At 39.6% G+C, this 9,331-nt stretch overlaps 1 long non-coding RNA gene across 1 annotated transcript; it reads right to left on the bottom strand.

Moving 5' to 3' along the window:
• Nucleotides 1-7,983: 7,983 nt before the first annotated feature.
• LOC147459704 (uncharacterized) lies at nt 7,984-8,564 on the bottom strand. The gene is made up of 4 exons (XR_015187732.1): nt 8,539-8,564; nt 8,388-8,450; nt 8,196-8,273; nt 7,984-8,111 (listed from the first exon to the last, which is right to left on the bottom strand). It is a non-coding gene; the product is annotated as an uncharacterized LOC147459704 (long non-coding RNA).
• Between the last annotated feature and the right edge of the window lie 767 nt (nt 8,565-9,331).

Genomic DNA, 9,331 nt, shown 5'->3' on the forward strand with positions numbered 1-9,331 from the left:
AACTATAGAGCAGATAAGTGTAGCTCTGAAGGAATATGATGCATCCAAGAAAAAACGTAAGGCCACTGCATGAGGGGTTCCAATAGCAGGTCTGGACGTTCCTGTTGCTTATTACCAGTTTGGGTGGCTGAAGCTGTGAGTCTGAAGAATAACCCCACATATGTTTTAGAAAAATTGTTTGCTATGTTACTGGCAAAAATATTGGATGCCAAGGCAATCAACCTATGTGAGATCCTATCTCATAATGTGCTTCAGCAGACCGCCAAGCTAAAGTCTCAGACCATTTTTAAAGCCTAGTATGTCTGGCAGTGTCTCTACTAGGAAACTTCCCCAGATTCTCATCATCAAGTACGGATGGTGTAGAGTTAGAAACACATCCCAACGACTAACAATGTTGAATTATCCTCTGATGAAGAAACACCAGCCACTCGGTTGGCTTTTACTGTCCAGAAGAGAAAGGGCACGCAGGAGGAAGTTGGTATCTCTAAGAGACCAAAACCAACATTGGCTAAGAGCAGTGCTCTCTTAAGGCAGCTAGAAAGTGAGGTCAAAACTATGTCTAGTGAAAAATCTCCAGCAGACCAGTCTTCAGCCAGCCAGACAGACCAGCCTCCAGTGAAGAATACTGTTGGGACTAGCCAACAAAATGAGCAGAGTTCAGCAACCACCAGTGTTGGAAAAGACCAACCTGACAAGACCAATGCGTAGCAGTTTGCAACCCACATTGATAAGAGAAAAGATCCAATGCCTGCTAGCCCACTCGGTAATTCTACTATCCCTTTCAGTGAAATGGCTTTGGCCTTAACCAAGAAGGACAAATTACAACAGCTGCAGACTCATCCTCTCAAAGCATGATTAATCCTGCACAAACCTGATTATACCACACTACCATATATGGCTCTTATTACAGTTTATGAGCTAGTTGCATCTGACCCAGCGACAGTCACTGATGGTTGCTCAATGCTAATCCAGTAATCCTAGAATACGGTTGTCTATGCCTTGGGACAAATGATGGATGCCTTAACGTCCACTGCTTAAGTGACCAACTTACAACTTGAATTGAGGAACAGTGAGCATCACATCGAAAAGTTAAAACAAGATATAGGGGCACAATCCTTGAGGCATAGTGTTCTTGAAAATCATTCACCCAGGACAATTCAGACGCTGGAAGGTAAACTGACAAAGATTGAGTTTGAGATGAGGCAGTTGAGAGAAGAAAAGGCAGATCTTGAGAGAGTTGCTGATAGATTTGAAACTATGCTAAGGATGAAGAGAGTTGAATTCAACTCACTACTGACCAGCCACATTGCATTGAAAGCCTCTTTAACAGAAAGATACATATATAATAATTTGACTGATATTTTGAATCCAGAAGGCAACGTCGTCTTCAATATGGATAATCTGAGGGCGCTCATGGAAACCATGCAAAGTGATTTACAGGATAAACTTTTTGAGTATAACAGTGCTTTGGCAAATCAAGACATTATGGACTATCTTGAGAAGCAGAATGACCTTGATGAGGATTCTGAGAAAGCAGAGGAGAAGGATGAAGAGGAGGAGGATGAACCGGTAGATAGGCACAATGATGATAATGACTTTCCACCATCTCCACCTCTAGGATCTGGTGCTGGTGGATCAGCTGCCATAGGGGGCAGTCAACCCAACACGGACCAGCCAGAGCAGTATAAGAATCAACAGTGAGGAGATCAAGGGACTGAAAAACAGCAAATGGGCAACACTGAAGACTCCCCAATACACCAATCACAACACTATGCAGATGAGAAAGGGAAAGCTAAAGTTGTGACTGAAACTATGAAAGGTGATGAGCAATATTCATTACAACTCATCACACTAAAAGAAAGGCTAAGACATCAGAAAGCTTCTATAACTAGGATGTATTTGGAGGATGATGTTCTTCTTTCTAATTTGGAACGTTTTTAGAGGTTATATATCGATGCCAGAGAAATGGTCCAGCATTGGAAATCTGACACTTTCCATGATAAGGAGGTGTACCAACTGCCTGAGCATCCTAGCAAAATTCAGCTGCTAGAGAGAGTACTTGAATGGTCACTAACCTCTGATGATAAGCTGGTCAATGCATGTTGCTAGAGAGAGTACCTGAATGGTCACTAACCTCTGATGATAAGCTGGTCAATACACGCTGGCAGCGATAGTCTACTGCAGACTGTCATTCCTTAGCCATTGAATTAGAGCTCCTACTTGGGAATAGGCCCACATATAATTGTATGAAAGAGGTCAGAAATAAACTGAAAGAAGTTCTACTGCAAATTCAAATTGCCAGAGGAATTTTGGACTAGAGAGTACAAGATATGATTGAAGATCAAGCTTCCAGCAATGAGGGACCACAAACTCAAATGACAGTAGGGACACAAGCAACTGCTCTTTGAAGATTGTTCCAGCTGATTAGAGTCACCAGGAAGATGATGCAATAGGAGAACCATACTGTTCTAAATTTTTTAGAATTTGTACCTGATTCCCAAGTTCTCCTATATGCCTTGCCTACTAGTGAAACTGAGCTGCCTAGGTTTTTCCCAGCCTTGTATCCTCAACATCTAGAACCAATGGATCGGCTCACATACTATAACATCACTGGTGGTCTTTAAGATTGGTATGAGCGGGCCACTGTAGAATGGAAAACCTGGCAAACATTGATCAATGATGCTATCCAATTAAATGATGTCTTAGAGCTGCAAGAAGAAATGCAGAGGATCAAGCTTTGTATGGGACAATGGAAAATCCAGTTGAAAGGTCTTACCAAGATCACAAATCAGTTGCTTCAACTCAATGTGGAGTCCTCTAAAATTCTTGAAAAGGATATTACGGCTAAACCAGGTTTGGGGCCACAGTACAGAGAAATGGTTGAGATACTTTTTGAAGCTAGGATTAAAACAAATCAGCCTCTCCTAGAAGGATGGATCCACACAGCTTCGCATTGTCATAAATTGGCCCGATGCCGTCTAACAAAGGGTAGACGTATGCTGTATGATCCTGACACTAAAACATATAATCCTCTCACACCTCATGAATTGGAAATTTCCACAGCAAGGCGAAATCAGCTTGATCAGGAGGCCATTTATCGACTTATCCAGAAGGACAATGCTGGCACTGGAACTTCTGAAGGACCAACACAAAAGAAAGGCAAGAGGAAGCGGGTTCAGTGGAAGGATACTGGGTAGTTCCATCACTGAATCAAATGGTGGATTTTCCCAGTGAGGCGCTAGAATTTCTTTGGCTGGACACCCTTGGAATTACAATTATAGGGGTGTCAAGCACTCAACAAGCATAAAATATCACATAAAGCTAGCAATACTAGTAGAGCTAGTAGCTTCAGAGTGGTACTATCAGGAGGAACATCGACCGACTCAGGAGGAACATCGGCCAACTCACCAAACAGACAAATGAGTTTAGGGTTTAGGGTTTGGCACTCAACCAGAAACCCACACGGATTCCTCAACATCATTTCAGAATCAGGCGGTGGATTTTTCAAAATTTTTGGAGTTATACCAAAAATTCAAGAAAGGAGAGATGGATGTAGAAGGCGAAGATGGCTCCAGCAGGTGAAAACTATCTCGTGGAAGCCGGACAATGGATTGGTCACACAACAGTAATTACCACGGCAGTTACTACAATAACTTCTAGAGGCTATAAATAGGACCCATTATATTGTAATCAGGCTGCTTGTCTTTTGGCTTCTTACTTCTTAGTTCTCTTGGTTTTAGCTTCCTAAGCAGTTCTTGAGCTACAATCTCTTTGCCTGTAACTCCACTTTGTAATCATAACTACTGTAGTCAATTGAGCTTTAGTTTGTTATACCTTGTATTGGTTATTCAAGAACTATGAGTCTGAATTTTAAATTGTAAACACTTTTCCAATCATCCAGTCTATTTCTCATTCCAGTATACTATTTCAGTCCAGTTTTCACCATCTATCCTAGTTTCTTTGACTGAACTGACGACTTACTAGTAGCTGTAAATTCTAACACTGGAATCAGCTATCTAATGAGATCAACTCCAATTCCATGCACTACTAATCCCCATATTCATTCAGCTAAATCAACAAAATAGGCTTGGGATATTCTGGCTGGTCTTTATGCAAGTCGCAATGAGGCTAAAATTGCATTGCTGCATAAAGAGCTGTAGTCAAAGACTATGCATGAGGAAGATGAAATGGACACTTTCCTTACTGGTATCAAGGATACTAATGAGAAACTTATTTTTGCAGGTGAAGTCATTTTGTATAGTTTCCTTGTGCAGACTATTCTTGATTCTTTGCTAGATTCTTACCAGACTTTTGATAGTACCTAGAGACTTATGGCCTAAAGAAATCCATAAGTTTTCAAGTTTGCTGCATTATGCACATTGTTGTTGCAAGAGTTAAAAATAGGGATAAACAGTGTGCAGTTGAATACGCTTTTATTGTTTCTCTCAAAGAAAAAGTGGTAATAGCAATGTAGCCACTTCTCATGGTTCTTTGGCGAGTGGCAAATCACATGTTTCCAATGCTTACGATAACACCTCATCTGAGAATTTTGGTGAAACGGAAAAAAAGAAGATGCGTTGCCATTGGTATAAAGCTAATGATCACTTGATCAAGCAATGTCCAAATTTGATCAAGCTAATGAACACTTGATCAAGCAGTGTCCAAAATTGAAGGCAAAAGAGGCTAAGAAGAAAGAGACTGGTGAAAGGAGATTGTGATGCTGCTCTAGATACAAAATGAATTGTTAGTGCAAAGTCTACTTATGATCCTTCTTTCCATGATGCATGCATGTCAGTTGTTGCAGATGCTCATGTGTGGTACTTTGATAGTGGTACTACAAAGCACATTACATCTCATTGTGACTGGTCTTTCCTCTCTCGATGATGTCCCTCATGGGAATTCAATCACTTGTGCCAACAATGCCTCTTATCTAGTCAACGTAGTTGGAAAGATTACCGTCACTATTGTAATGGAAATTTGTTTACACTTGTTGATGCACTTTATGTACCTGGAATTAAAAAGAACCTTTTGTCTGTATCTGCACTTGCTAGACTTGGTCTTGTTGTCAAATTTGTGGATGATAGATGTACAATTTATGTACTTAAGTTTTGGTGATGAAATTGTTGCATTTGGTATTTTATGACGTGAGCTGTATAAGCTCACTTTGTATGAGGCAAAATATTGCAAATGCAATTGCAGATTTAAAGGATACTTTAGATGCAAAACTTTGGCGTGCATGTTTTGGGCATTTGAATTTTGCCAGTTTGCTACGTTTACAGAAATCTCATATGATTCCTCCTTTGCCACCTCTTAAAGAACCTATGAAGCATGTTTGTGAAGGTTGTATTTTGGGTAAGATACAAAGTTTGTAGTTTCCAAAATATGGTTCAATAAGGGCTACATGCAGGTTGCAACTTGTGCATAGTGATGCTTATGGGCCTATGCAAACTCCGTCCTTAGTCAATTACCTATACTTTGTGACTTTCATTGATGATTACTCTAGGCATGCATGGGTGTATCCACTTAAAGCTAAGTTCAAAGTGTTTATGACATGCTTCAAGAAAATTTTGGCTATGGCTAAAAATTTCTTTAAATGTACTATGCACCCTCCATTCAGATTGAGGAGGGGAGTGTATGTCTCATGAATTTAATGTATTTCTAGTATTTGTGGGCTAATTTTTTTTCTAAATGTACTATGGGAACCTTGCATTCAGATAAAGGGGGAAGGGGGAGTATATGTCTTATGATTTTAATGCATTTCTGGCTAGTTGTGGGATAAAACACTAATGTACAGTGCCGTATACACCTTAGCAAAATGGTGTTGCTGCAAGGAGATGACATGATGTATGATCAAGAGTCAAGCTTTACCACATGAATTTTGGCTTGAGGCTATCATGTGTTCTACTTATGTACTTAACACACCTCCAACAAAAGCTTTGTAGTCTATGACTCCATATGAATCATTGCACGATAGAAATCCATCTATTGATCACATGTGCATTTTTAGTTTTTGGCTTAAGCTTTGGTGCCACAAACGTAGCATAGAAAATTGGATGATAGGATGTCAAATGTATTTTTGTTGTTTATAGTACTGAAAGAAAAGGTTACAGGTTATACCATCCACACAATTTGAAGTGTATCTTGGTTTCACGTGATGTTATGTTTGTGGAAGATTTTGTTCAGACTTTGTTGCCATGTACTAAAGACAATAATGTAAGCTCACATGACATTTATGACAATTTGTTGCCTCTTTTCAGTGGTGAAAGTTAGCATGTAATTTCAAATGAGGAAAATGTACATCCTATGGGGGTTTCAAAAAATGATATGGATCATCCCATTCCAGATGCAGATGTACATGATGTACTTCATGTGGAAAGGGCTGAGAATAAGTAGGCTAGAGGTATTCCAAAATGGCTGGTGCATACTTTATGTGACAGTAAGTTGGATGCACCTTTGTTTAGTCGTACTCATTCAGGTTGTTGCCATGCATCTTATGCATTAGATTATTATGCTTTGACTGTTTCTAGCTTATGTGATGTAGAGGAACCTCTGTCTTTTGATGAACAAAGCACAAAATTCTAAAAATTGGATGGCTACCATGCAATTAGAATTTGATGCACTTATAAAAAATGACACATGGACTTTATGTGATTTTCCTTTTTGCCTCGTGGAAAAAAGGCCATTGGTACGATGTGGGGATACAAGTTTAAATGCAAGCCAAATTGTGACCTATAAAACTCAAGCTCATTACATCATTATTGCTACATATTATCTAACCAAATGGGCAAAAGCAAGGGCTACTAGGAAGAATGATCCACAAACAATTGCGGCATTCTTATATGAATGTATACTCACAAGATATGGACTTCCTTTAGAACTAGTTAGTTATAGGGGAATTCACTTCTTGAATGAGGTGATAGAGTATCTTCTCAATGATTTTATGGTTATCCATAACAAATTGGCTCCTTATCACCCTCAAGCTAATGGTCAAGAAGAACACACTAATAAAATCCTTAGACAAAGATTGTCAGTTATGGATATATTGATTGGGATATGAACCGTCATGCAACTCTTTGGGCTTACTGGGTATCATACAAAATTGCGTTGAAACTACTCCATTAAACTTGGTCTACAGACTTGATGCTATATTGCAAATGGCGTTTTTGTTACCAACATTATGAGTTGCACGAGAATTAGAATGGACAGGACACAAATTGTCAGAATGTTTAGAAAACTTGGAGCAACTAGACGAGCAATGGTTGGCAGCTATTTGCACACATATATGCTGAAAAAAGAAAGCAAAAATGGTTCTTTGACTCTCATATACTAACAAAGATCTTCAAACCTTGGGGTTTGTTATTAGTTTTTCTTTGAAATAGCATATTTCAAAGTTTAAGAAAAAGGACATGGTCCATTAATAATTGAGTGTTTCAACCAAGTGGGGCTGTCAAGTTAGCCATAGTAGATGGGGAGATAATGGAAAGTTGGATTAGTGGACATCGTTTGTGAAAGTATAATATGCCACTAACCAATGATCTTTTAGAAAGGATGAATGCAACAAAAGAACGTAAGATCAAATGCCAACAAGTCATTGAAGATGTTCAAGGTGAGGCATGCATTGGAATGCTAAAAAGAAAAGCAACAATGCGACCCACACCCAATGTCCTGCCAATCAATCTGTTACAAGTTCAAGCATTGTAGTTCACCTAGGCTTTGGAAGAAGATGAGGTGGAAATATATGAAAAATGGCTGGATGGTCTTGACATTCAAATAATAGTAAACGTGAAAGAGGATTGCAAAGTCAAAGCCTTAGCAAATACTATTAGAGTTATATGACCTATATATAGCACATTACAAGTTTTGTCTGCAAGAATGTCGAGGCTTACAATACTCACAAGCTGCAACCAGTGGGCAAAAATGATAGAAAAATGGATGTACATTGTCATGCCTTATGTTAAGAACCTACAGCCATACGGTAACAAACGGCCACCTTCCATCAATAGAAAGTCTCCAAGATGAATTCTCAACTCGCTAGGGTTGAAGTTTACTCCTGCATAGCCTGCAGCACAAGCAATACGTCCCCAATTTGGGTCCCTTCCATATACAGCAGCCTGGACAGAAAAGAAAAAAGGTCATGCTCAACTCTATCCTGGGAAGAGAAAACAAAAATAGCTTACTATTAAACCCCCCCAAACCTTTGTGAGAGAGGATGCTGCAACGCCTCGAGCAACGGATGCTGCAGCAGCTTCTGTCTCTGCACCTGTCACTTGTACCTAAAGCAGCATTTAAATTCAAACTAGCACGAGCCTACATGTCTTCCCAACTAGAAACAAAATTTACATTGAGCTTTAAAGAAATAGAGATATGTGAGCAAGAACAATGTTTACCTCTATCAAACAAGTTGCACCCTCCCCATCCCAAGCAATAGACTTTGCCAACCCTTTTAGAACCTGTCAAAATAGTCTCTCTCTCAATAGACATAGAAGATACACAAACAGGCTGCATGTAATTTGCTGGAGCATGCATAAGTATTATTACAGCGTCCAGGGCCCTTTGCAATTGCATCCCTTCAAGACAGTCGGTGCTTGAAATAAGGGCAATTCCGGAAGCACCACTAGTGAATGCCAGAAGGGTGTCATTTGTGCTTGTGTCCCCGTCCACCTGCAAATGGAAACCTGACATGCTGAAAAAGCACATCCCTACCAGTCTGACAAGCTTTTACAGACCAAAAAGCTCTAAATACTGTTAGTTTTAGTACTTTGTCGTCAATGCTACATGGAGAACCTTGTTAGTTCTTTGAACGACAACCCTGAACAAGCCTTGTTAAATATGACAACCAGAGCCAATCAACTCAGTCTTGAAGTGGATTCTATCTATACCTTCATAAGATCAGAATAGTCTGAACTTATAAATTATAAGGGGAGATAAAAACACTCACGAAAATACAAACGCAAGAAACCAACTAACTGAGTTTCTATGCTGCAGGATACCTAGTTTGCACATCGGAGCCTTGTACCCAGAGATGCCAAAATCCGGACGTTCTTAATTTAGCCAGGTTGTCTTTCAGCACTCAAAACTGGAGAACATTCTGGAATTCACTGCATGTGTGTAGCCTATACGGATTTACTGATCAACAGCTGGTCAAAGAGAGGTATTTCACAAATACTTATCCAGTGCCTTTTCTATCAGCTCTCTCCCTTTCTACTCAACAAGCCTAGGCCAAAACACTAATAGCCTTGTTCTGTCCTCAGGTCACAATGAAAGCCCTTACAAAACCATGCTAGCATGACAAATGGAATGTAAGTGAAAGGTTGAAACCTTCGAAGTAAAT

This window comes from Adiantum capillus-veneris, chromosome 4 (assembly GCF_014529385.1).
Source record: "Adiantum capillus-veneris isolate H3 chromosome 4, ASM1452938v2, whole genome shotgun sequence".
Taxonomy (NCBI): Eukaryota; Viridiplantae; Streptophyta; class Polypodiopsida; order Polypodiales; family Pteridaceae; genus Adiantum; species Adiantum capillus-veneris.